Source organism: Podarcis tiliguerta, assembly GCF_965153285.1.
Source record: "Podarcis tiliguerta genome assembly, chromosome: 7".
Taxonomy (NCBI): Eukaryota; Metazoa; Chordata; class Lepidosauria; order Squamata; family Lacertidae; genus Podarcis; species Podarcis tiliguerta.
In genome coordinates, this window is record NC_139540.1 from 35587630 (window position 1) to 35615204 (window position 27575).

At 44.3% G+C, this 27575-nt stretch overlaps 1 long non-coding RNA gene across 2 annotated transcripts; it reads right to left on the minus strand.

Moving 5' to 3' along the window:
* On the minus strand, window positions 1-27575 carry LOC310682581. 2 transcript variants are annotated; one of them, XR_014514019.1, is made up of 3 exons: window positions 27518-27575; window positions 26165-26308; window positions 1-249 (listed from the first exon to the last, which is right to left on the minus strand). It is a non-coding gene; the product is annotated as an uncharacterized lncRNA (long non-coding RNA). The 2 variants fall into 2 exon arrangements; XR_014514020.1 differs by lacking the exons at window positions 26165-26308; window positions 27518-27575 and adding exons at window positions 24170-24207; window positions 25775-25800.

The following is a 27575-nucleotide window of genomic DNA, read 5'->3' on the forward strand; positions in this document are numbered from 1 at the left end:
TGAGATTTATAGAAAGCCAAATGATTCTGAAAAACAGAATGTCCCTGACATTAGTGGATATATATAACATGTAGCCAGAAACATGAGATCTTCTGTACTTGTGAAAGGATAACAGCACAATCGACTTTTTTCTCACAAGGCTTCTGGGCCTGTACCAACTTCAAAAAGGGTAGAAATTCAGCAGCTGAAATTCATATAGGTATGAGGAAAGGCTTCATGTGCTGAAGTTCTGCTTCGTTCTTCAAAGCCCTGCAATAAAAGAAAAAGTTGGCAATCCTAATTCACAGAAAGAACAGGTGGTTCACAACGTCCTTTGCTCAAATACTTTTCCAATAGCAGATAGCTTGGTTTGGCTGGGTTTTTCAGCGATACTGCGCACAGCAATAATCCAGTCTGATCTTATGTTTCGTACTATCTTGTAAATATGCAAAAATTCAGAACAACTCTGCAAAACTGACGCCTAACGTTCTGGTCAATCAAGTCAAAGTTGAGTCTGACATTTTTGGCGCATACACCAATCCAGCAGGGTGCCATTTTACAAGGGAGCGATCCATCTTATTTTCATTCTTTGAATGCCATCCTCTAGTCAGCAAGCACTATTTTATTGTTTGGAATACAGGTCTGCTCCGAACAGATGGAGCAGATGAAACACCGTGGCCTGCATCCTCCTTTGATTTGACTTTAATCAGCACAGATTTAACAAGCGCACTTTGGGAACAGAAACGGTTGTTTTAATTCGGTTTCGAGCTCGCGCTGCTCCGGTCTGTTCACCTGTTCGGGTAGCATTCTGCAGAATTGAGCATTGCATGCAAGAATGTCCTACAGTTGCCTCATAGATGCTAATTACTAAACTTCCCAGGATGCCTAGCTTGCCTGTATCCCAAGACTCTTTCAGAGCTTCTAATCATTAGAATTCCCTCGGTCTCTTACTCCACTCCTTGCAAGCCATCTGGTCTCTCTGAACTGCAGCTGGAGCCAGTCCTCTTCCCACCAGTCACACCTGATCTTTTGACACACACACCTGAAACAACCGTAGCTCTATCTATGATGCATCATAACCTTCAATAATGAGCTGGGCTTTTCCAAGCGCCTCTGCTGCTGATGGAGAAAGAATGAAGGCAGTGAGGGAGCTGCTTGTTTTAGGCCCCCTTAAGTCTGGAATAGAAGTGGGGAGAATGAGGAAGAACAAGGAGGAGGGACTCCATTCCCAATAATAACCTTTAAGGAAGCAGCTGGGGGGGGGGACCTCTGCATGCATAGAACTGCTTGTGGGAAGAAGCCATTCACATATTTTCGTGTCAGTCTTTCAGAGGCTGCTCCCTTTTATGCTGGCTGATGGGATACTTTGACTGACATCCGCCTTCTCCTCCCACACAGCACAAACTGATAGAGGCATCAAAAGGTTACCAGGAGCAGGAGAAGAGGGAGGGCCGAGTGGTTTTCCAATAGCAGCAGATGATGGTATTCAGAGGGAGGGTGGCTTAATGAAAGTAGGAGGGCAAATGGAAGGGAGAGAGGGGACAGAGACAGCAGATCCCCCTTCCTTTAGTTTTCCACTGAGCTTTTGATTGATGATCCTCACAACGCAGCTGCTTTTGTCTCTATTTTTGTTTCTTTAGGTTCATCCACACTTTTGCCTGACCCATATTTTTGGTCGTGGTGCGTACAGATCAATTCTCCCGGGTCCAAGAGCTTTTCTTGTTGTTCCACAGCTGTACCCTCCCACTGAATTGAGTTTATGACATCATCACGTAGCCAAATCTGTCTCTGTGGCATCACCATCCTGCTGTTCCACAGACCGGAAGTCATTGACTGGCTGGGACACAAATAAGCCCCTCTTTTTAATTAATGATGCTGAGGAAGCTTCTTACCAGGCAGCAAACAGTGCTTGATGTAGAACAAAATAGGCAAACTAGCTGTGGTTATTTTACTTTAAAGCAACGGTAAGTGCAGCCTGTTACACCAACTGCTCTCATATACCAACTGCTTTTGCTGCCCTTTAGAGTGTCTGATGCTGAGAGTGTCTTTTGTCTCACTATGATTCTGAAAAATATAGATTTTGAATACAACGTGCCCTCCTTGCTATCTGCGTATCTTTGACCATTATCATATACCAAATAGTTTGGGGCTTTTATTACACTCAGTCATGATGGTAAAATCCCAGAGGGTCCCCTGGCAGTTTTTTCCACCAAGTCCAGACAGTGCCCTTTTTGCACAGCTGTTAAAGACAAATGCAGCAGCAGTTACCTGCTACATCTGACAATGCTCTGCTACCACTAGAGGACTGTGGCCGTAACTTTTTCTCATGGCAGTTGTCCAGTGATGCCAAAATCAATGAAATAGCAAAAACCTGTCAGCTGCCTCACACAAAAAGGTATATTTGCAACCTGCAGTGTATCCAGTTCAAAAACATAAGACCATTGCAGCAGTATATATGCACTCACACAAACACATGTGCAAGTACATTTTAACGCACAGAAACATTATGCATGTGTGCGAATTCTTCTTTTCCAACAATGGGCAAGATCCTGTATGGCAAAGGTTTCATTCAAGTACATCTGTTGACATTCCCTACAATAAAAGAATATGGAGGAGATGAGAGATAGCAGGCAAAGTGATTCTATGCAGGATGGTTGTTTTAAAACTGAAGTGCTATCTCCACACTCAAGTTCTCTTGAAAAGCTATAGATGCAAAAATAAAATAAAAAATACTTTGTTCCCGTGGCACTCAGTCAAGCATGGGAGATCAGGAATTACAAACACTTTATTCCAGTCCTGGGTATTTGTTCTGGTCGCTGCATTGAACCTCTAAAAATATTTCTTTCAGCGATGAAAGCTCTTTTCCTGATACTAATGCACAGCGTGTAGCTAATTTACTTCATAGAAAACAGTCTATCAGCTCATCGTGGCTACACTTAACCCTAACATGCTTCTTCAGAGGCTGCTAACCTGATACAGATTAATCGTGCAGCCTATACATGCCTTGCTCAGAAGTAAGGCCCATGGAGTTCAGTTGGGCTTACTTCCAGGTAAGGGATAGGGTGCATGCACACCACACATTTAAAGCACATGGTTTCTCCAAAGAACCCTGGGAACTGTAGATAGTTAAGGGTGCTGGGTGCTGTAGCTCTGTGGTGGCGTAAGCTCCAAATCCCAGGGTTCTTTGGAGGAAGCAATATGCTTTAAAATTACAGTGTATACACATCCGATAAACAAGTCCCTCAGCACCACGGATTAGGTTCATCCTTCCAGAAAGGAACAGAGCCACCATAAAATCAAATCCCCCCAGACCTAAGGATGTGACCCAGAAGGAGAGCATGATTCATGGTATATAAAGCCACAAGTGCTGTTTAAAGCCATGAGTTGGGCTTGATCCAAAGCAAGTTAGTCATGCTTAGGAGTCCCACTGAAATCAACATGAAAAATAAATTAGTCAGCTTCATGCTTCACCTCAGGTGGAATAATGGGGGGGCATCCCCAGTAGTTCAGTGGTACCTCAGGTTAAGAACTTAATGCGTTCCGGAGGTCCATTCTTAACCTGAAACTGTTCTTAACCTGAAGCACCACTTTAGCTAATGGGGCGTCCCACTGCCACCACATCGCCGGAGCACAATTTCTGTTCTCATCCTGAAGCAAAGTTCTTAACCCGAGGTACTATTTCTGGGTTAGCAGAGTCTGTAACCTGAAGCGTATGTAACCTGAGGTACCACTGTAGTAGTAATCGTCATAGTAATGACAATGATGATGAAGTTTGGGTCTCACTCACTACTGGTAATTGGTGGCATTATAAAATTGTTAATGTACTTCCACAACATACAGAAAGCTGACACTTGACACATAGGCAGTTAAAAAAATATCCTGGTTACTTGTAAAATAGAATCTGAAAACAGAACACTTCTACATCTGCATCTCAGAATTCAGGAGATTCCTCTAGCACATATTAATTCAAGGCACAGACAGAAGGGAATCTGGAGATTTATGGGACTTTATAATAACAATAACAATAATAATAATCTGGGCAGCTCCCAACAGAATATTAATGATAAAAATAAAAAAGCAATCAAACATTAAAAACTTCCCTAAAGAGGGCTGCCTTCAGATGTCTTTTGAAAGTCATATAGTTGTTTATTTCTTTGACATCTGATGGGAGGGCATTCCACAGGGCGGGCACCACCACTGAGAAGGCCCTCTGCTTGGTTCCCCTTTGCACATGAAGAAGTCAGGGACGGGCATGGTGGCAGGGGAGAGTGTGTGTTTTTCTTTCACTTTCAGACTGAAAAATATTTCCATAACTTACTTCTTTCAGAAGACTATCATTCGTGTTTCATTAATTCAGATTTAGTCGTGTGTGTGTGTGTGTTTTAAGTCCGTTAGGAAAAAGCTGGGAGAAAGCCCCTCTCACTCCCCCCCCCCCCCAAGGATAGGCTGAACCCTGCTGGTGGTGTAAAAGAGCCCACATCTCAGCAAGGGCCCCTGCAGCAAAAGGGCTCTTGCTGGGGAGGGCTTTTTCCATGTACATCCGTAGTGACAGTTAATACAGAATGCAATGCAAACTATTAAGCTTCAAGGAAAATAAATCTGAATGAAAATACAGTGGTACCTCTGGTTGTGAATGGGATCCATTCCGGAGGTCCAACCAGATCCTGAGGTTTCTGCAACCTGAGGATCACTGTTCTGTGCATGCGCACAGCGGTAGACCACTTCTGCGCATGCATGCGCAGTGAAACCCAGTCCAATACTTCCGGGTTTGCCGCATTCGTAACATGAAGTTTACGTAACCAGAGGGTTACATAAGCCGAGGTGCTACTGTAATCCCAAAAGACAAATCTGAAACACTTCTTTAAAAATTCAGAATCAGTTCAACAGGATTAATTTTCATTCATGTTTCTTAAATACAAAATGAATGCAGAAAACACACACACCCCGGAAGTCATTAGTTTCCACATGAGCAGGGCCTCTCACTCTATCATCGATCCAATGCTCTTAATTCCTTTGGCAGTGGTGGGAAAAGAATTATCTTAGCTCATGTGTGAACTCCAACCCAAAGGCATCCAAAGACCCGAGTCTAACCGCACTCTTTGCAGCTTCATCCATGAGGAAAGCAGCAGTAGGACAAAGAAAGAAAAACATGAATAATTTCCATGGGAACGTATATTCCACCTGTGCTGTCCTCATCCTAACGGCCTGGGTGTGCCTTACACTGCCCCAGGCTTATAATCTGCAAATGTGTCAATTGGCTTGCATGGTCCAGAACACAAGGATTCCATTCTGACAGGCAAATAATCACATGACGGGGGATCTCATTGATGATGGGCCCTCATATTTATTTAAAGTGACACCCTCAAAATCAGGATTTTGAAACATCCATGATGAATGAGCATCCAGAGGCACATATTTTAACGTTAATAGGAGACGTTGGAAATAGCCTACAGTTTAACTTTGGGATTTCTGAAATCTTCAGTATTTCTCCCTATTATGTTTTAAAAATATATATTGAAAAATGCTTTTAAACCCCCCCAGAAAGAAACACCTTAAAAGAGGTAATGATCATTACCATGCTTCTATGTTGATATAAAGCTATTAAAATCAACGTCGAAACAGCAAAGCATCAAAACAGAGCAATAATATAGGTGAATCAAATCCAATGCATTTTAATAAGTGACAGTAATGTTACAGCACTGATAGTGGCACTCTGTGTGGGGTCAGGATAGTCATTCCAGTGCCAGAGGCCAATGGTAATATGCGGTGCTGGTGTGAAAATTCCCTAAGTAATTGGGGCACCCATGTGTCAGATTATAGTGAGTCAAACCATTGGTTCATCTAGTTCAGTACTGCTTACAGTGTCTGAATATCTGACAACCAGCCTTTCATTACCAGCTGTAGGGCAGGTGAGTGTGGCTTAACAAAAATGTCCTCATGAGCCAAGAGGCCTAGTGTGCCTAATTCTAAATCTGCTGACATGGATGTGGGGCCCCTCAATTTTGAGAGGGCGGAGGAGACCAATGGCCAAGCTGAGTGTGACGTGGTTCAGTGGCTGCTTCCTCCTGAGCACGAGAGGAAGCCGGGCTTTGCCGGGCTCTGTGCTTGGCCTCTTCCCAACGATGCAACGTCACATGTGCAACACGCACCACCGCATGACGTCATATGAGTGTGACATGTATAGGGCACATGACATGCGTGCTGTGCGTCAGGACCGCCCCCCCAATCTTGGGCGCAAGACAACACCTCTGTAGTCAGCCAATGAGCCAAGGCCCTTCCCCAATAATTACCAGCATCTTGGGACTTACTGCGATGTACCACCACAAGATGCTTCTTTCTGCAGACAGCACATGGGGGGACAGCACATTTCAATCAGAGGGCAAGATATGTTAGGTAAATCTTTGACACCAGTTATTTTCCTGGACAGCCCAATCACACCAGAGGAAACAGAGACAGTACTCAAAAACCTGAAACCACACAAAGCCCCAGCCCCAGATGGCTATACAGCAGAATTCTGCAAAAAAATTGAAGAACCCCTGATGTAAGGTCATGACCCATCTATTTAACAACTTCATAAAAGGGGCCCCATCCCCCAAACCTGGACCTCTTCCAAAATAGTCTCTATCCCAGAACCACTCAAAGATAGCCTCAAAATAGAATCATATCACTCAATTTCATTGATAAACTAAGACTACAAGATATTCACATCAATCCTGGCTAACCACCTAAAAATCTTCCTACACAAACTAATTGCCCCAGACCAGGCAGGCTTTGTCCCTGGTCGCAACGTAACAGACCCCAGTAGGAAACTACTGAATCTGATGAAACACAGCACAATGACCAAACTCCCACAAGCGATCGTGTCCCTAGACATCCTTAAAGCCTTTGATTGCTTGGAATGGAAATATCTATTGGCAGTATGAACTAACATGAAATTTGGCCCCAACTTCCTACCAACCCTCAAACAAATTTACACCCAAGCAGAATTAAAAATATGAAATCCAAAGAGGCACAAAACAAGGTTGCCCACTGTCTCCCTTTCTATTCATCTTGGCCCTTGAACCCTAGCAATCCTACTCTGAGCAGCCCCAGATATCAAGGGTGTGGAAATAAAAGGTAAAACCTACAAACTAGGTAAAACCGACAAACAAGATGAAACAATGGGTCCACTTGGAGAGCAACACCATTGAAAACATCCCCACAACAGCATACCCATTTCTCCAAAACAAACTAAAGAAAATCCCCACAACACAAGAGATATGCAAAATAACTAAATAGATATTAGAACTCACCCCAGAACTGGCCCTACTGAACATGTTCCAACATCATAATGACCACTCACATTATACAGAGTTTATAACCCACCTACTCTCAGCAGCCAGAAGCCTCAAAGCCAGACACTGGAGAGACCTGTCAGGAGTAAGCATGGACCAATGGCATCAAATTATATGGGAAAGAGCTAACTAATAAACTGAAGCTGACACGGGGACAAATAGAAGAATCCTTCACCCCAGTATGGCTCCCCTTTATCACATACACAGCCCAACAAGACAACAACAAGAATCCACTGACAGCATACGAATCAATCTGGCTTACCTGACCCAACAAGTCCTCCCCCTTCACAAATGCAAACAAACCCCACAGCAGCCAACCAAAGACAACCAATCACACCCTGCCCCCCAATACCTCTCACTACCAAGGAAATGTGATAAATAAAGAGAAAGAGAACCTACCCAGTAGATGCTGACACAAAACCCCACACATACACTACAAAAAAACTATGAGCCTCACCACCCCAACCATCCTTTCCCCCCTCTTCTTCCCCAACCTTATACTGGACTCAACACTAATGTCTCACAATAAATGTAACTGATTTATAAGAAAGACTGTACAACCTGAAAAAAGAGACAAGGCATGCACTTTTGTAAACCAAGAAAATATTTAATAAAAATATATTTTTTAAAAAAGGATAGAATGGAGTTTAGCATATGTGCTATATGTTCTCTTATAGCTGCCGTAATTTCTTTAAAATTCTCCTTGTCATTTCTTGCAGAGCAGATGACCCTGTCAACTGTGTGGGCTCTGCCCTTTTATGGCCAAGGGAATTTTAGAAGATTAGTTGTCCAGGAAAGGGGGGGGGGGACTTCTGATAAATGAAGAAGGGCTGATTCTTCTTGTCACATATGATTTGGCCTCTTTTTATGCAACTTGCGTTCTTGGGCACTGGCAGAGTTGGAGTCTCCAACTGTGTGTACGATTCACTTCAGCAAACAGCCATGGATATATTCAATGTGCAGCATTATGGTTTGTAAAGTCATCCACACAAAGGAACCTGAATAATATTAATTTCCATAAAGCTACAGTGTGTCTCTGCTGGAGACATTCTTCTGTCACAAAACCGGCACTGCAAAATGCTCCCTTCCCTGGTGTGGTAAGCAAGAAACGTGTGGGGTGCACATCTCACAGCATCCAATGTGTTGCTTTGTTTACATGTAAAGCTTTAGAAAAATAGTTTCCCCTTTTCCTTTCACTTGGTATAGGATTCATTGCTTGCTTGGCACAAACGTGTTTCTTCCGCACCCCAAAAATTACAAAACATGCAGCAGAGAAATCAGATAAGGAACAGCTTAACAGTTCTGTGGCATACTGAAGTGACAGGCACTTCATACGTGATTTCCCCGTCCATGTTATTTCCATATACTGCAGATGTCATACATGAAGCTGCCCTCCTGACATGTCATTTGCCTGCTTGCTTGCAAACATACAGTTTGAGCATAGGTCGGTGCACAGCATTAACCCTTCAGCAGACAGCCAAATCCACTGAGCTGCATCAGATCTTCAGACAGAGGTCCCCTAGATGCCGTTGACTTACAGAGCTCTCAAAAGTCAGCTTTCTCAAATTAGTTGGGCCTAGCTCATGAATAGGGATGGGTCAATTTGTCAATTTCGGTTTTCCAGCATTAAGTTCAGTTAATGCATACTTTACCCTAGCATATAGGCTTTTGTACACATTACTTAGCTACAGATGCATTGCAAAATTCAGATGTGTGTGAATTTTGAAGGTGTGGCTGTGTTTCGGTTTGTGTACAATACCATTTTGGGAAGTGCGAATTGGGGCTCCTCCAAACATCTGCTTGTCCCACCGCTTTCTCCTGGGGAAACCAGCTGTTTGTCAATGAATCAGAGCAAACGTCAATCAGATTTTCTGCAGATTGACATTTGTTCTGATTCAGTGGGGAAAAGTGGGTTTTCCCAGGGAAAGAAGCAGGAGGACAAATAAAAAACTTCTGGGGATAAGCAGAAAACCTCTCAGTCCCGTGCTTTCTAGGTCAGAGACAAGCGGAAGTGTGGAGGAGCTCTCAGGTCAGGCTCACTGTTAATTTCACTGGATCTCCTCTGAATATGACTTAGTCAAATACCACCCTTGTACATATTTTTGTGTTTTTTATATTGTAAACCGTCCTGTGATTCTCAGATGAGGGGTAGTATAGAAATGTAATTAATCAATCGACTAATAATGCCAGTACCCTTATCAAATTTTGATAGACACCCTTGCCTCACAGCTACTTTATTTTTTAAACACACACACATACACGTCACAAGGCCCGTTATAAAATACACTGCAGTATTTCTAAAATCACAGCTATTATTGCTGACAATATTATGGAACTCGTGGCGTTTTGGATTTTATGCTATATTTTTACTGTTAGAACTCATCCTGAGATTGTTTGACAATGAAGGGAAGGGTATAAATACTGTAACCGAATAAGATAAATTCAGTCATGGATCTACCACTTCACATTTCTTTCTGCCACACTGGCAACCTCAGTCTGCCTAATGATAGGGCCAACCTTGTACTCACGGCCAGGGAGGAATCCCTTCATTTCAGGAAGTGTATTAGGACTGTAATATTTCATCAATTGGATTGATAAGACATTTTGGTTTGCTAAGAAGATATCCCTTATGAATCAGGCAATTAAAACAAAGGTTAGGTCCTTTGAATAAACAAAGTGCAGTTGCCAATTGCCATTATAAAAGAAGCATTCTTTCTTGTAGAATCCCTCTTCTCAGATGGTGGCTGTTGCATCCACATGTGTACATTGTGTCTAAAGAGAACGGTCCCCCTGCTTTTTCTGCTATGCATTTTTATTAAATTAATCAGAATTAATAAGCCAATTAATGAATCAATTAGGTTTTCTTTAACTGAGTGAGAGCCCTAAAATGCATGAAGACCCATAGAGAACAACCTAGTGGGAGTCAAGTCCACTGAGCTCAATAGGATTGTGCTTCTCTAGGAAAGGGATGTAGAGCTTGGCCCAGGGGTGGATCTACAATGAAACTAACAAAGCTTGAGCTTCAGGGCCCCTAAGTTCAGAGAGGCTCCAGAAGTGACATTAGTCCATATTGGTGTTTGGTTTTTTTAAGGGTCTAGTAGACCCATTTCAAGTCTCACGACTCGAAAACTATAAGGCACGGAGCATTTTTATTCACATCAGTGACATTGACATAGGAGATAATACAGTACAGCAATTTTACCCAAACCTGAGCTATTTCTTTTTTAAAAATAAATGTGATCTGTCATGGAACAACCCCACTGAAGAAGATAACAGTGGTTAGCCAGACCTTCTTACTGGTTGCAAAGGGGCCCCCATGACGGTTCAAACTTCAGTGCTCCCAAAATGTAGGTCTGCCACTGGCTTGACCTTTGCATTATAAGGTCCCAGGTTGAGTCCCTGGCATATCTCAGAAGGATGGAGACAGAATCCTGCCCAGAACACCCTGGGGAGCCACTGCCAGTCAGTGTACGAGACAATACAGAACTAAATGGTCCAATGATCTGACTTGCTATAAAGCAGCATCTTATGGCCCTGCTAGCAGTCCTTGCTTGCTAAGTGTACAAAACAAACATACCAGCCCACACCCTGTTTCTCTCTACCTCTGGGAACTTCACAACTACCATGAAATCAATAGAGTAGCTGGAAAAGGCTCCTCTATTTGTAAGTGAGCATCTCAAATTTTGCAGAAACATTTGCTGTAACTGGTGCTTCTTGCCTCATGCAATCTGTTATGCTGCATCTTCCACTTCTTAGGGGAGGGAGAGCTGGCATTATTTCCTGGAGACAGCAATTCTTTGGGGACCATAGAGCAGAAAGTAGCAAGCTCTCAGCAGCTGGCTGCTGCGCCTTGGGATGCAGGCAAGGGTGGATCAGAATAATCTAATGCTGGGATGCATGCAAGGGCTTTAGTTCTCCCTTTCACTGCAAAGTGCCATTGCATTGCTGGAAGGTTGGAAGGCAGAAAACTCCCAGAGCTATTAGCCAGCTGGATGTGAAGGGAAATTCCTTGCACCCAGCACCAATGTAACCATCCAGACTGTGAACCTTTGTGCTGTGATAGAGATATAGGGTGTGAAGATTGTACAACCACATTAAAAAGTACTGAAAGGGTCACATCAAATTATTTATCTTGCTATTATGTCGTGCAGCTCAGGACAAAATAGACTCCCCTCCCAATTTTTATATTATCAACAACCCTCCAAGTAAATTAGAGTAAGAGCATGCAGGCTGAGTAGCGATTAAGGTCTCCTCATGGCTGATGGGAGTTGTGCAGGGGCAGCTGTGTATTCCACAACATGTCATTGACACAATAATAGTGCACTGCTGGTGGATTTATACTAGATAGTCCATACATCATTCTGCTTTCTTAGCTTTTCTATGATGCTTCCCCAATGTTACTGCATTACTGCTGACTAGAGAGGCACTCCTGCACTACAGAACAACCAAAATGAGACAGCAATCCCCCCCAAAAAATATATATTTGTGTATAAAATTTGCAGGAATTCAGTAGGAAGCCATGGGGTATGCACCAGCTGGAAATGAAGAAACAATGTTTTGCAGGTGCAAATTGTATTGGAAGCAGGGTTACATATACAGCAACTGCTCCAATAGCATCATGAAAAGGACATCTGGGCAGCTTTAAACCCTGGTCTCCCTGGTCTAAGGAGAACAGTCTAACCACTACAGCACATTGGTCATCAAACAGAATCAAGGTAGCCTACACAGCAGCTATGGCCCAGCTATAACATTATGGCTGATTAAGGCTAGAATCCTATGCATATGTGCAAACAAATTCCATTGAATTCAGCAGGATTTACTTCCAAGCAAATGTGTTTAGGATCTGGCTGCCAGAGGAAACCCCCTGTCATTATAACCATTTATAATCCAGCCAAAATACTATACAGACAGCTTGCTGATAATATAATGCTCCACTAGTACTTCAAAAATTAAATAATTGTTAATTGTAATTCAATTAGTTTGATTTAATTGCTTTCCTCGGTAATGGAGCATTTTATTGTTATTGTGACATCTTCACTGTGGTTTGTGGGATGAAGTTGACTCCATGCTTTCTGATTAGTATTTCAACCCTTTCTAGGCTCCCAGTCATAGTTGGGAATTTGAATAGTTGGGAGGTTTATCTAATTCTTACAGTTTATCATAAATTAGTTCAATCACAAACTAAATATATACGGCAAATTAAGTGACTGGAAGTATGGTGCTAGTGAACCTGACTGCTAATTTGCCATATTTCATAGCTGATATGCTTGTGAGCTCTCTCTTCTCTAAAAATATACCCGCCTTTGCAAGCTACCTTTTCTGCAAAATAGGGGAAACATTTCACAAGTCAATGTCCACGTGGTCTTAATTGTTTAATTAATAAAAATGTCCATAAGCAATGGAACCATTATGCTATTGATTTGTAATGCTGCCATGAAATCTGTTGTTTTACATTCACTGACCATGAAGCAAAGTCGGAAAAAATCTCTGAGTTTCTTCAAACAAGATGGGCAAAGTGGATACTTCTGAGTAGATTTCCGCCAGCAAGGACCAGCACTGGCAAATGTACACTGCATGTCATATCAGAAGTTCCACTGAGTTCAATGGAGATTTCTCCCAGGTAAGCATATAAAGGACTACAGTTTTAAGACAGGTTTCCTTTACTGACTTTGGAAAAGGACAAGAAACTTTGGCAGTAGAGTCCTCACAGAGTCCTACCATGCTGCAGATCTTCAGAGATAAGGACCACAGGGCACAGGAAGGCTATCTACCAAACAAAACTGGCTGCTAAGTCATGGGAAATCTCTTAAGTTCTACAGGATGCTCTCAAGAAAATGTGCATTCCTCTCTGTGGCAGCTGTCTCCACCTGGCAAGCCATTCATGTGCACCCATTCAGTATGTGGATCAGATTATTTTCTCCACACTGCTGAAGAATACTCCAGAACATCTGTTCCACATAGTGATCTCTTCCCACTTAGTGCAGACAAAGGGGTGGCTTTCCTTCTGCGAGACCAAAATCACAAGGTATCCCAGTTGGTTTTCATGGGACGGCATTCACGGGCCGATAGGGATATAATTTTAGCACTTGTGGGATTGTGTTAATTTGGCTAGAGCTACTGTTAACAAATCTGTTTATATTCCTGAGTAACCCCATGGCTCTCTGTATGCATCTGTGTGGGAGGCACATGATGATGACGATGACCTATGGCAGTCTCTGAAGTTCCCGAACAACAATCCTGAGAGGCATGCTTTACTTTTTGATGTGTTAAAAAAAAGTAATCCATGGAATGTCAGACTCACTCCTGGTGCAAGAGCAATCCATTGTTGTTGTTTGAAAATACAGTCGTACCTTGGTTCTGGAACGCCTTACGACTCAAACATTTTGGGTCCTGAACGTCCCAAACCCAGAGGTTAGTGTTCCAGTTTGTGAATGTTTTTTGGAAGCCAAACATCTGACATGGCTTCTGCGGCTTCTGCTTGATTGCAGGAAGCTCCTGCAGCCGATTGGAAGCCACGCCTTGGTTTTCAAACATTTTCAGAAGTCGAACAGACTTCCGGAACGGATTCCATTTGAGAACCAAGGTACGACTGTATACCTTCTGCAGTGCTGAAGTCTTCCCTGCTTCCTTATTCCCACCAAAGTCATAGATAAGATTCTACTTCTTTTACAACAGAAGCCACGTGGCATTCCTTTAAAACAATCCTGCTTCCCTTCATACTGGCAAATTCTGGACCATTATCTTCAGTATGCAGAGTATGTAATTGCAGTTGGGGTCTACTACTCAGAGCTAGCATAAGCCACTGCTTGCTTTTTTTGCAGCACCAAGCCAGCTGTATGGAGGAGACCTTGGGCACTCACTAAGAACTGCTAGAGTTAGTGAATGCTAGAAATTAATAAATGGTAGAATTTAGATAATATTTGGACAATTGAAAGGAAAATGCTAGGGCCTCGCCTGAGATAGACGCCACTGAGAATGACAAAAGCTGCTGGAAGCACATCATTAACCCATCAGTGGAAACCATAAACCAGGCAGGAGGCTCTGCCATGAGGGGAGGAGGTTATCAAGGTGACTGGGCAGGCTATAACTGCAGGGGGGGGTGTTGTTTTACATGAGGCTGGTTTTTTTCTTTCAGAAGGAAAATGGTGGAGCCAGAGCTCCAGGTGGAGGTCATGCTGGACAGAATGATCTTGGCAGGCTGGGACAGAGGTCCTGAGAAGTTGTGCAGGATGCCTTGGACTCCAGTGCTGCACTGCTGGGGGAACAAGCCCTTCGTGAGATGCAGTGCTCTGAACTCTCTCCCAGGTATAGGCCCAGGTGTAAATATGTGTACGGCAAGCCATATATTTAGAAGACACTTGTCTCAGCAGAAATACAACCCTGGGTGAGTGCCTGTAACCTTTGGAATCTCATGCAGCTGCTCAGCAGAGATTGGGGTGGCATGTAACCATATAAACCATACCTCCATCTTCATTCCATCTAGCATGTGAAAGTCCTGAACAGGAAAAAGATTACCACCCACCAATACTGAGTCATAGAATCGTAGAATTATAGAGTTGGAAGGGTCCCCGAGGGTAATTTAGTCCAACCCTCTGCAATGAAGGAATCTCAACTAAGGCATCCATGACAGATGGCCATCCAACCTCTGCTTTAATATCTCCAAGGGACGAGAGGCCACAACCTCTCGAAGGAGACCATTCCATTGTAGAACAGCTCTTACTATCAGAAAGTTCTTCCTGGTGTTTAGTCAGAATTTCTTTCTTGTGACTTGAAGCCATTGGTTTGGGACCTACCCTCCAGAGCAGGAGAAAATAAGCATGCTCCCTCTTCCATGTGACAGCCCTTTAGCTATTTGAAGATGGCTATCATATCTCCTCTCAGTTTCTTCTTCTCCAGGCTAAACATACCCAGCTCCTTCAACCGTTCCTCATAAGGCTTGGTTTCCAGACCTTTTATCATCTTGGTCACCCCCTTCTGCACACGTTCCAGCTTGTCAATATCCTTCTTAAATTGTGGCACCCAGAAGTGGACACAGTGCTCCAGGTATGGTCTGACCAAGGCAGAATAGAGCAGTTCTATTACTTCTCTTGGACACTATACTTCTGTTGATGCATCCGAGAATATATTTATGTGTTTATCACCAGTGACAATCACCATTTTTTGTTGTGAGCTTAATTATCTACTGTTTTCTGACTGTTGCAAACAGTTCTAGCAGTATCAAAAAGGCATCCAACCAAACTTCCTCACAAATGAAATACCAGGCTTCAAACAGGGCAGGCCTGTCCATTCATTAGCCCTACCCATTTTATGGTCGTATCACATACAGTATTATAGAAATTGGGGGTGGAAGGAGAGAGAGAATGTGTGCGCAGAAGCTGCCAGGAAAGGGTTTGTTTTATTAATTAGTCTCCAGTTAGCAGCCCAGGGAAGGTATCTCTTTCAGTCACTCTATGCCACATTGAGACGGCAAAGAAATAATCAGAAACACTTCCCCTCGGCACAAATCTCTATCGATCTGAATATGGATCTTATTTCAAGACAGCGAACAACCTGCACTGATGCGCTCCAACACAGACATGTTAGCATTTCCAGGTTTCTTTAAAACATGTAGCTATCCACCCTTGTATTTCTTCCTCTCAACTCCCCTGGAGAAAGAGACAAAAACGCTGCTGCCTTCCATAAGGCGGAAATCTCTGCACACATCATCCGCTCCCTGCACTGTCCTTCCCGGGAGCTGGCTCGGTTGTGCAAGGTAGCTCCTAATTACCTCTCTCCTGGATTCTTTTTTCTCCCCCTCCGAGGACAGCCTTTCCAAGAAAAAGCACACCTGGTGCTGTGAGATAGGGAGCCTCACCATGGATACCAGGTTCCCATTCCCAGTCTGGCTGGTGCTCCTGGGACCCTAATAACCATCTCTAGCATGCTGCAAAACTCCAGATGTGCATTAGTTACTGCCATGAGACCCTGTCCTCCTTGCCATTCAGAAGCAGCTCCACATTCATAGGCCTGAGAAAGCAAGTGGAGGGGGAGAGGGAAAGAGTGCTCATAATCTCCCTTTTATTATGCTGCCCCATGCCAGATAAGGACAGCTGTTCACGCACGATGTGTGCAAACCAGAAATGATAAATAGCCTGAAACAAATATATGATACATAAATGGCTTTTTTTTTCCCCAGGATGTTCATTGGCAAAGAAAGGAGACTGTGGCCGATGATTCCTTTCTTGCCTCCCTCCCTTCCTCCTTCTCCCCTCCTCCCCCCCCCCCCGCTTTCCAGCCAACCGTGTGCTTTTAAAAGGCTTGTCCCAAAATAAACAAGAGTTCTTCCAAGGCAAGGCTTGCAAAGGAAACGCTGCAGCAAATATCTGCCCAGCAAACCCAAGGGTTAATACGAAGGATGCACAAATACAGGAGGTTCTGTAAGTTGTAAGCGCTGATTGGAAGGGAGAGACCACTGTAGGTCAACATGTCCTTTACATTGTGAATAACTTGACAGCGCCTAATAAACCCAGCCACCTATGGCCAAGATAATTGACTTTATATTCCTAGACATCACACGCCATATTTTTTAAAGGGAGAAATGGTAAGCCAGGGCACATGAGATTTCAGAGCCTGGCCTGTGCTGCACAGCATCCCATCCCGCTTGAACCTTATCTGCTGCTCTTTATTTCCTTAAAGAGGGGTAAATTAACCTCCCATCCGAGTGCTCATCATCCTAGGACTCTCAGCAGCCTTCCAGAGGGTAAATGTAAATCCGCCGAGACAAGAGGCTCCCAGGCACACAGGGACACACCCCTCTCCCTGTCATGAAATAAGCCCCGTTGATTTATGAAGGGGCCCATGAGTAGGGATAATTATAAGACTAACAGATCTCAAGTTTATTTCCTGAGTGGTCCAACGGAGGACAGCTCCTCTGCCGTCTCCTAATGAGGGAGCCATACCCTGGAGAGCGCCGTGCTTTGCTCCCTGTCTTGCACTTGCTACATTTCACATGGATGAGGTAATTTGACTGCAGATGAGGTAACCGTGCGACTTGCCCATGAGCTGGAAGAGGTTACCATATGATCATTCATGTAAACATACAGACTGCTCCCCGAGGAGCCTGACTGACAGCTGCGTTCTGATGTTGTGCTGCACTCAGAGAGGCAGGGAGAGGAGGGGAACCGGTGGGAGTAACACAGCAGCCTTGGAGCCTGTCTGCTCTCTTAAAGGAGACAGATCACCGACTGAGTGGTTGTCAAGTCCGGCAGGCACCAGGCTTGCCTGCAGTCTCAAATCCAATAACGGCACACTAGCCAGAGAGGCCTCTGCGCCTGCTGCGTTGGGGACAGCAGCACGTGGTCCAGGCGGTGAGCAATCGGAGATGCTCTGTGGGACAGCATTACGAAGAGCTGGCCTGCCTTGGCTCGGCATGCAAGGTGACTCAGGAAGCACTTCTGTGCAAGCACAAGTTGATTTTTCACCTGCGTTTGCTGCCATCGTGTCTAGCGTGGTTTAAAATTCTTTCCAAGTGGGGCATTGTCCTCTGTTTCAAAGGGCCAATATGCACTGGAGTTTCTCAGCAAATCAAAGGGACTCTCAATACTTACCGTACTAAGTGACAATATATTCATCTGTGAAGGGTTCGTTTCTGTTGTTCTTTCTTTTGCCCGCTCCACACAGTGTCTCACAAGTAACTCTCTACTCATCTTTCCCTTTTCACCAATGCCCTTATTTTCTGCCTGCCTCAAGACTCCTCCATCGTTTTCCCATTCAAGTCAGTCTCAGAAGCACATTGGAAGTGTTCCCATCTTGTTGCAAGGTGGCCTGGGAAAGGGCAAGTCAAAGGGCATGTGTTGCAGAAGGCTAAGTGAGAAAAACAGAGACCTGACAGGCCAGTTACATGTGGCCCTTCTGTCTTAAAGGAGGCAGTTGTGTGACCCCTTTTAAAGGAATCTACATTGAATCTGGCAAATTTGAACAGCTACCCAAATTTGTCATTTTGAGGTAAGGCATTGGTGAGGGAGGCAGCATCTTGACTCTACGTAGATCTGGACGGTGCCATCCCTGTTTGGTTTCTGGCCTGGTCTCAGGAATGAAATTGTATTGGTTATCTTGGTGGATAATTATCCTGGAAGGTATACAAAGTGATCCTGCTGACTTGCCTTGTTGATGGTATCATTGACAAGCTAGGTTGCCCTGCTGGAGCACTGCTTAAAGGTATGGTGGCTCTGGTCCTTTTTGGAAGACAATTCCCAGAAGGTTCACTTGCTGTGATCTTACCTGGAGAACATTTACCCATGCAGTGATTATATCCAGAATTAAACGAGTATCTACTCGGACCCTGAGATCATCTTCTGAGGCCCTTCTTTGTGTGCCTCCTCAAGAGGTTTGGAGGGTGGCAACATGAGAACGGGCCTTCTCTGCAGTGACTCCCCATCTGTGGAACACTCTCAGTGTTCGCCTGTGAAGTTCACCTGGCGCCTTCATTATACACCTTTAGGCGCCAGGTAAAAAGTTCCATTTTAACCAGGCCTTTGGTTGATTTTATTGACACCCTATGCCCTTTTAAAATGTGGGGTGGGGAGGTTATTGGGTTGTTGTTTTTATTTTGATTGTGTAATTTGTGGTTTTATATTTTGATTTTATTCTGTGAACTGCCCTGAGACCTCCGGGTATAGGGTGATATAAAAATTCAGTTAATAACAATACTTATAATAAGTATGTATGTATGTATGTATGTACGTACGTATGTATGTATTTTACTTGGGGCTGCCTTTAAAGACAACTCTGAAACCGGAAATGGTTCAAAATGCAGCTGCCAGATTGCTAGTAGAAGCAAGACAGGAAGCACAAATCACACCTATTTTAGATCAATGATTACCAGTCCTTCATGGGTTCAACTAAAAATAATTGTTTACATATTTAAAGCCCTAAATAGCCTTGCATCTAGAACTTGCATCCACATGAATCTACTTTAGCTCTGTTTGGCTTCTGAGGCCTTGGTCTCCAGCCTGCCAGTAGCAAAGAGGAGATGAGTAGACAACTTATCATGAACAAGGCCTTTTCAGTGGTGGCTCCACAGTTGTGGAATTATCTTCCCAGGGAGCTAGCTTTTCCATGCCCTCTCTCTCCCCACTTTATTTTGGAGAAACCATGTACAATGCTCTAAACTTGGACAAAAGCCAAGATACAAAGGTAATAAGCAAATGAAATATATATTCTACCATGCTTAATGTATTAGCATGGTGTCCTGTCCATCTACCATATTTCTTTAAACTTTTAAATTTCTTTTCCTTTCCTTTCTGTCTCTTTAAAGTGTTCCCTTCCCCAATTGTCTCCTGAGAAGCTTATCAGGGATGCCATGAAGGAGTAGACCTGATAATGGCTGAGGAATCATATGAAAGGCTGCTCACACCACATTACAGTGGTACCTCGGGTTACAGACACTCCATGTTACAGACTCCGCTAACCCAGAAATAGTACCTCGAGTTAAGAACTTTGTTTCAGGATGAGAACAGAAATCGCACGGTGGCGGCACGGCGGCAGCAGGAGGCCCCATTAGCTAAAGTGGTACCTCAGGTTAAGAACAGTTTCAGGTTAAGAATAGACCTCCAGAACGAATTAAGTTCTTAACCTGAGGTACCACTGTACAGTGGAACCTTGGGATGCGAACGTGATCCATGCAGGAGGCACATTCGCAACCCGCAGCGTTCAGAACTCGCAGTGCCGCATCTGCACACACATGGGTTGCAATTTGGTTTTTTGCGCATGCGCGAGCGCCGAAACCTGGAAGTAACCGTCCCCAAATCGTGTAACCTGAAGCGTCTGTAACCCGAGGTACCACTGTACTGATCCTACTGTACTTCATGGAAGTCTTGGCTGGATGCATTTTAGCAGACATCTTGGGTTCACTGCAGGTGATGATGACTCAGTCTCCAGGCTCAATTGGCCTGACCTGCTCCCTGTGAAAATGGAGTGGAAGCCCACTTGAATGAGCCCTATGATTCCCTGCACCAAGCAAAAATTCGACAGCAGAGGATGAGGAAAGAGTGTCCAGTTGGTAGGAATTCTTATTCTGGAGATCATTCTAAAGCATCAATGTATATACATTTGTTTCTATGCAAGTTTAGAACTGATGAATCCAACATGGCGGACCACTCCTTAGTAGCCTGTGCCTATTTGCTCTGAAGCAAGTTCCACTGATTTAAATGGTGTTCAGCTCCTTGGATTTCACCCTAAAGAACTTCGCTGTTTGAAGCTATCCCTGGCTTGGCTGCTGAACTACAAGCCTTTGTCTGCATGGAAATAGCAAAAGCAGCTGCTGCCTCACAACGTCCTGCTCACTTGCTACTGAATAGGTGAAATGCTTTTGGTACAACACAAGCAGGTGAAGGCTATTGCGCTCATGTTCTGTTCATGCACTTCTGGTTGGCCATCATGGAAAACAGGATGCTGAACTAGATGGGTATTTTGTCTGATCCAGCAAGGTTCTCCTATTCCACTTAAACTTCTTGAATGTGTCACTGTCCTGAGTTATCTGCTGAAGTGCTTTCCTGTGTATATAAAGCCTGTAGCGAGAAGAGCGAGGAAAACTGGCAGCTAAGGAGTTAATCAGAGTTGGGCACTCATTAAGCTCAGGTGCTCAGGTGCCTTCTCCCTTTGGAGGATAAAATGCCACAAACTCCATTCTGGGCTGTTTTCAGCACACAGAATTGTCAGAAAACCACCTGTTATTTGCAATGGGTTTTGTTGTTGTTGTTATTGTTGGGAAAATAATTGAAGGCATAATTAAGCAATAATGGGGTTAAAAACATATTGTTATGCAGCTACCAAACCCCCTGACAGATGTGGCATTTAAGGCTTGTCATGACTGGCGCTGTTAATTTTACACAACGTACGATCAAAGATCACGTCTGGCTCTGTGCGCCGTTTCCCTTCGGGTTCTGGCTTGCATGCCCATGCCAGACAGTTGTGGTTTGTATCATATGTTAAAAAGAGGTTATGCCACACTCTGTTTGAAATGCTACTTCCACATCACATAGAAATAGCTCGGAAGGCCCATCAGAATGAACACATCTCCCCATCTAAAAAAGCAAAGCAAGCTGTAAGCAGAAGGGGGGAAGGGCAACATCAGAGGTGAAGGTTGGGTGCTATGGGCAGGTTTTTCCACAATTAATAGACCACCAGAGCTGAATCACTTCCACTTGAAACCCCACCAAAGCAGACATGAACAGATCCCCTCACTGCACAACCCTATGTGTGTCAACTCAGAAGTAAGTCTCACTGAGTTCAATGTAGACACTAGGATTGCCATACTGTATTTCAAAAAATCACAAAAATCTACACTTCCGGATATCCCCGGACATTTAAGCAATTTCTGCCCAGACGCTGTTTCCAATGGTCAAATCCCAGCTATGTCCAGGAAATTCCAGATGTATGGCAACAACAGTAGACACCCTGTGTACCTTTGACTAAAAAAACCCCAAGGATTGTAAATGCACCAGATCCATAGCATTGTGTGCTATGAAATGGAAGCGAGAATAATGGGATACTTTTGCCTAACCTCTACAAAGGTGTGTCAAAGTGCCTAGTCATCTAGATGCAAAGAAGCACCACCACGCTATAGATGTTTTCCCTAAAAGAATGGGGAGCTAGAATGAGCCATGTGGTGATGTAGCCCCACAGCCCCTTTGAATCTGTGGCACCTCTTCACACAGGTAAAAACTAAATGGCTCTTATCTAAAACAAAAACCCAGCTTGCAAGTGTCTGTGCTCAGTGCGGACAGCTTCACACATTTCTTTCACCCTTCCCCCAAACTACAAAGGCGTAAGGGGCAAAAGCAGCTGGAAAATAAAGCAAACACCAGAACAGGTGTAGCCAACATGGTAGCCTCCAGGCTCCTCCAATCCCTGGTCATTGGACCTGCTGACTAGGATTGATGGGAGCTGTACTCCAAGAACATCCATAGGGCAAGTTACCCCTGCATTAGAGCATAGGTTCAGGCTGGTGATCCTTGCCATGACTTCAACCTTGCCATTTAAAAAAATTAAATAAATGATTATCAGATTGTTTTCAAAAGTTTTTGCAATTGCCAAACACACTGCTAGGCACACATGGAGTTACTTGTCTGGTTCACAGAACCAATAGTGACACCAGCAGAAAATATTGACCAGCAGAGAAGGGGCAAAGTAAATTCCAGCGAGTCAAGCTCCATTAGACTCCTGATGGGGAAATAATATTTCTCATTAATGTCCCTATCCTAATCATATCTTCTTTTAAGTAAGTCTTGATGGAGTGTGCTCAGGATTGTAGCCTTCTGCTGATTTTTAGCAGAATTGTATTTTTTATGTGGAAAAAATACATTTCTTTCTAGTAACCGCAGAGGTTCAGCAATTGAGGGGGCAAACTGCTTGTTGTGGGGGTGCCTGCTCCCCTTTCCAATGCTGTCTAGGCTTAGAATTTAGTTGTTTATGTAAACATCCATGCGCAAGTAAAATGCAAGTGAAGCAAGTGAAAAGCAATGACAAGCCTGTAGGTAAGATCCCGAGATTACCTGTCTATCTCACCAGGTCAAAGGCAAGGCATTGATTTGCGGATGACAACCCCAAATTTGGCACACTTAAAAGCTTGTGTAAAAGTGCCCTAAAGGTATGCATATGTGAGCTCATGGAAGATTTCAACAATAAATCAAATGTGAGCATCATGCAAAAGGAAGTATTCCAGTAAAATAAAAAATGGTTATATATATACACACACAGGAGCTAAAAGCACACACATATACACATGTATATGTATATGTATATGTATATGTATATGTATATGTATATGTATATGTATATCAGCTCCAACATTAAGCCACCCTAAAAGGTTTTCCTCCAACTGGGATGCAGGTATAGTAATGCTTTATATCTGTAATATTTCAATGGTGAATGCTGCCCTTTGTGAGGGGAAGGAAATCAATTAATTTCAAAGGGAAGCTTCTAAGTCAGAAAGCATTAGATCTCAGAGAGGTAGCACCAGGTTGCCAAGAACTGGATGCTAGCTGAAAATCCAGCAGGTGCAGCCCGAAGCTAAGATAAAAGTGGTCTCCCATGGTTCCATTTGTGCACAGTGCCTCCCGCGGCTGGGTTGCCATATTAGCAATCTGTTTGTAGAAGGAATAAATCCGGGCCTGGATACACAGAGACACATTACCCAAGCAAGTCCTGGCAAGGCAGAGGCACTGTGGAGGAGGGGTTCCCATGCCAAAGAAATTGGTCCACTTGCCTGTCCTGGACAGGGTCACACTCCCCTGAAGAAGCAGGTACACAGTTTAGGGCTGCTATTGGATCCAGCTCTGTCCCTGGAGGCCCAGGTAGCTTCAGGAGCTAGAAGCACCTTTTACCAGCCGCCTCTGGTGTGACAACTATGGTCGTTACTGGACTGGGAGAGCTTGACTGCCGTCGTTCAAGCGCTGGTGACTTCAGGACTGGAGACGTGCAATGCACCCTGTGTGGAGCTTCCATTGCACTTGATCTGGAAGATGCAAAATGCCCAATACAGTTCTTTTTTTCTGGGGGTACTCAAGAGTACGCAATACCAGCCTCCCCCCCTTTTTTTTTTGCAAATGTTAAAAGTATGGCACTTGTATACCATTCAATTAATTGGGGGTTAAGATGTTGTATTTATGAATACCTGTTGATTGAGGAAAGTGGATTCAAAACTTGGAATTTCTGTAACTTCTAAAGCAAGTTGATGGCAATATAGTTGCTGTAAAAAGGTGACATACTGTTTTTAAACTTCCTACAAGTGTATTCATTGGCTTGTTCTGTAAAAGTCTAAATAAAGGTAGCTTTATATACTTTAAAAAAAGTTTTTTTAAAAGTACGGCACTTACCGTAACAACTTTATGGTGAGTACCAGCACCCTTCTTTCCTAAAGCAAAACAAAACAAAACAAAAACACCTAAAAAGCACTGGAAAGGAGTAAGACCATATCACACAGACAGCAGAATGAAGGCCTAGCCCGACCTTTGGTGTGATCCAGTATAATCCAATATGACTCCTTTTATGTTGACGTAAAGAAGAACATTCACAAAGAAGCTCATGTAGATTACGTAACCCCTATTTATTTTAGGGGCAGAATAACCAATGGTACAAAATAAATTGTAAGCAGCAGCAGAATCTAGTTAGAGCAGGGGTGAGTAACCACTTTTGGCCAGAGGACTGGATCTGAAAGTAGTCTCTGTGAGCCACATTGGCAGGTGGATGGGGCTGTCCAGCTGCCAATCATTTGATGTCCTGTGACATCAGGCACGGGAAAGGCAAAGGCATGGCTATAAACCAACAATTGCAGGTGTGCTCTGATTGTTGCTTTAGCACTGGTTGAACTGGGTGCCTTTCCCTACTGCGCTGCTTTTGGAAGGAATAAGATGCACTTGGGAATGACAGGGAGCTCCAGAGTGCACTGGTCCCTGCCGAAAGTGTGACAGGATAAGTATTGAATTCAAGCCGTGCCAATGTCATGTGATGCCAGGTGGACATAGCTTGGCCAAAATGGCCTCATGGGTCAAACAGCATACAGTGGTACCTCAGGTTAAGACACTTCAGGTTACAGACACTTCAGGTTGCAGACTCCACTAACCCAGAAATAGTACCTGGGGCTAAGAACTTTGCTTCAGGATGAGAACAGAAATCGCGCAGCGGTGGGAGGCCCCATTAGCTAAAGTGGTGCTTCAGGTTAAGAACAGTTCAGGTTAAGAACGGACCTCCAGAACGAATTAAGTTCTTAAGCAGAGATACCACTGTATTGGAAAAGCCTCCGCAATACTCTGCTGTACATTTTGGCTGCCTTTATGGAAATGACGTATCCTCCATACCTTTACTGTATTGACATACAATGGAACCTTGGTTCTTGAACTTAATCCATTCTGGAAGTCTGTTTGACTTCCGAAACGTTCGAAAACCAAGGTGCAGCTTCCGATTGGTGCAGGCGCCCGGAAACAATAGCCAACAGCCGCATCGGTTGTTCGGCTCACGGAAAACATTCACAAACTGGAACACTTACTTCTGACAGAGAGATAGATTGCTATATCGGTTAGTAACTGTGCCATATAGACGCTTGGGTGCAGGGAAAGAAAGATAATTTCCTGTGTGTTGAGGTACTGCTCATCCAAAAGACAAATGGTCCTCTTGGGGAATTCAACCACCATCAGCTTTCAGGTTAGCCGAATGCTGAGTGGCTGCATAAGTGAACGCACTACTAACCCTACACTTGACCTAGTTTCACACAGATCACACCATGGTGTGGTGTGGGGGTGTGGGTGGGTGGGTGGGTGTGTTGTAGGGGTGGGGGTTGCCTCAAGGTAAAGCAAAAAAGCAGTTGCTTGAATCCTTCCTACAAGCGACAAGTATGCTTCCCCGCTGAAGATCTCAGCAGCGTCTATCAGGCAGGTGTGACTTGCATTTTGCTCTGTCCCTTCTCCTTCCCATCCGAAACAGACCTCAGATCTTGCACAGCAACCACATCCTGTCTCTTCAGCTGCTCGTCTTTTCCTGCCAACTAATTACTATTCAGATAAAGTCACACACAGAGCCAGCACAGGACACAGTCAGCTAGAGGGAACAGATTCCATTGACCTCAACCCTCTTCTCTTTCTTCCAATAAGATCTTCTCTATCTGCATCCACCCACTTTGTCTAAGGGGTGGGAGAGGGGGGGAGGGAAAGGGAGAGAAATAAAACCCCGTAGGTCCTCAGACTTCCCCAGTGGGGAGGCTGCAAGCAGGAAACGGTCTCCCGGGATCAGAGCTCAAGCAGATCATTTTCCATCACACTGACATGTCTAACAATGTAGTGAGTCACAAGCCATCCAGCAAGTGCAGAATGAGTCACCTGAAGTAAACTGGGGAGGGGTGGCTGCGAGTGATTTTTTGCCTCCCAGAATCAGTGTTGTTTGAGTTGGAAGCATGTTTCCTCTTTCTGCAAAGGAGAGCAGCTGTACGATTCTCAGCTTCTAACCACAAAGGGCCCATTGACCTGTTTCAAAGAAAGAAAGAGGAGAAAAAAAGAGCATGAGAGATAGTGGGGGAGGGGAAGGATGCTTATTATTTTTAGCAGCAAACGTCTCAAAACCAGCAAAAAGGAGTGGGGAGCCAGCAGCACCTCCAACCCTGAAGAAACATGACAGCCATTTTGCCACCATAGCCAACCAGAATTTTTGTCTGTGCGGCGGGGCACTGAGTTCAAGCTCCACACCTGCCACTGTGCGTGCGAAACGCAATGCGGGCCTCAGTGTGTGCGCACAAATTGCACGGTCCTTCCCCTTGACAAAAGTGTGCCTGAGGGCGAACGTGCTTCTCTGTTGGGTCATGCGTTACACGAGTTACAGCACTGCAGCCTGAGATCTTTTATGAGCAGCCTTCTGGGGCCCACATGCCAGCGGAAGATGGGGCCAGAGGCAGAAGTGGGCAGAACAATGAATGTTGCCTTTGTACTGTAGGCTGCTTTCAGCACAGCTCTTCCTTATCCTCCATCCAGGCAAGGAAGAACCATAATCAGAATTCAAGGACAGATTTCAGCCAGGCAAAAGCAGCAGCAGCAACAACAACAACACCCCCCCCCCACACACACAGAGAGAGAGAGAGAGAGTTTAAAAGCCATAGATTGTTTAATTAGCCAGAGGCCTGGGAGAAGAGGAATGTTTTTGCCTAGCACCAAAAGATATGTAACGAAGGCACCCTGGGGAGAGCATTCCACAATTGGGGAGCCACTGCAGAAAAGGCACATTTTTGTGTTGCCACCCGCTGGCCTGTGGAGGAAGCAGACAGATGGTGATCACAGGGTTTGGGGTCATTTGTATGCAAAGAGGCAGTCCTTGAGATATTGTGGTCCTGAATTGTTGAAGGTTTTATGGATCAAAACCTACACTTTGAACTGGGCCCAGAAACAAAGTGGCAGCCAGTGCAGTCAGACCACAACTGGCATTATATGCTCACACCATCTTGCTCCATATGCAATCTGACCACTGAATTCTGCACCAGCTGAAGTTTCCAAACCATCTTCAGAAGCAGCCCCATGCTTAATGCACTATAGCCATCTAATCTAGAGGTTACCAGAGAACAGGTGACAAAAGTTAGGCTATCCCTGTCCCAGTAACAGTCTTATCTGGATTGACCTTCAGCTTATTGGCTCTCATCCAGTCCATTACCAAGGCAAAACAACAGTCCAGCAATTCCACTGCCTCACCTGCAGATGTAAAGGAGAAGTAGAGCTGTTTGTCATCACCACGTTCCTGACAATGTGC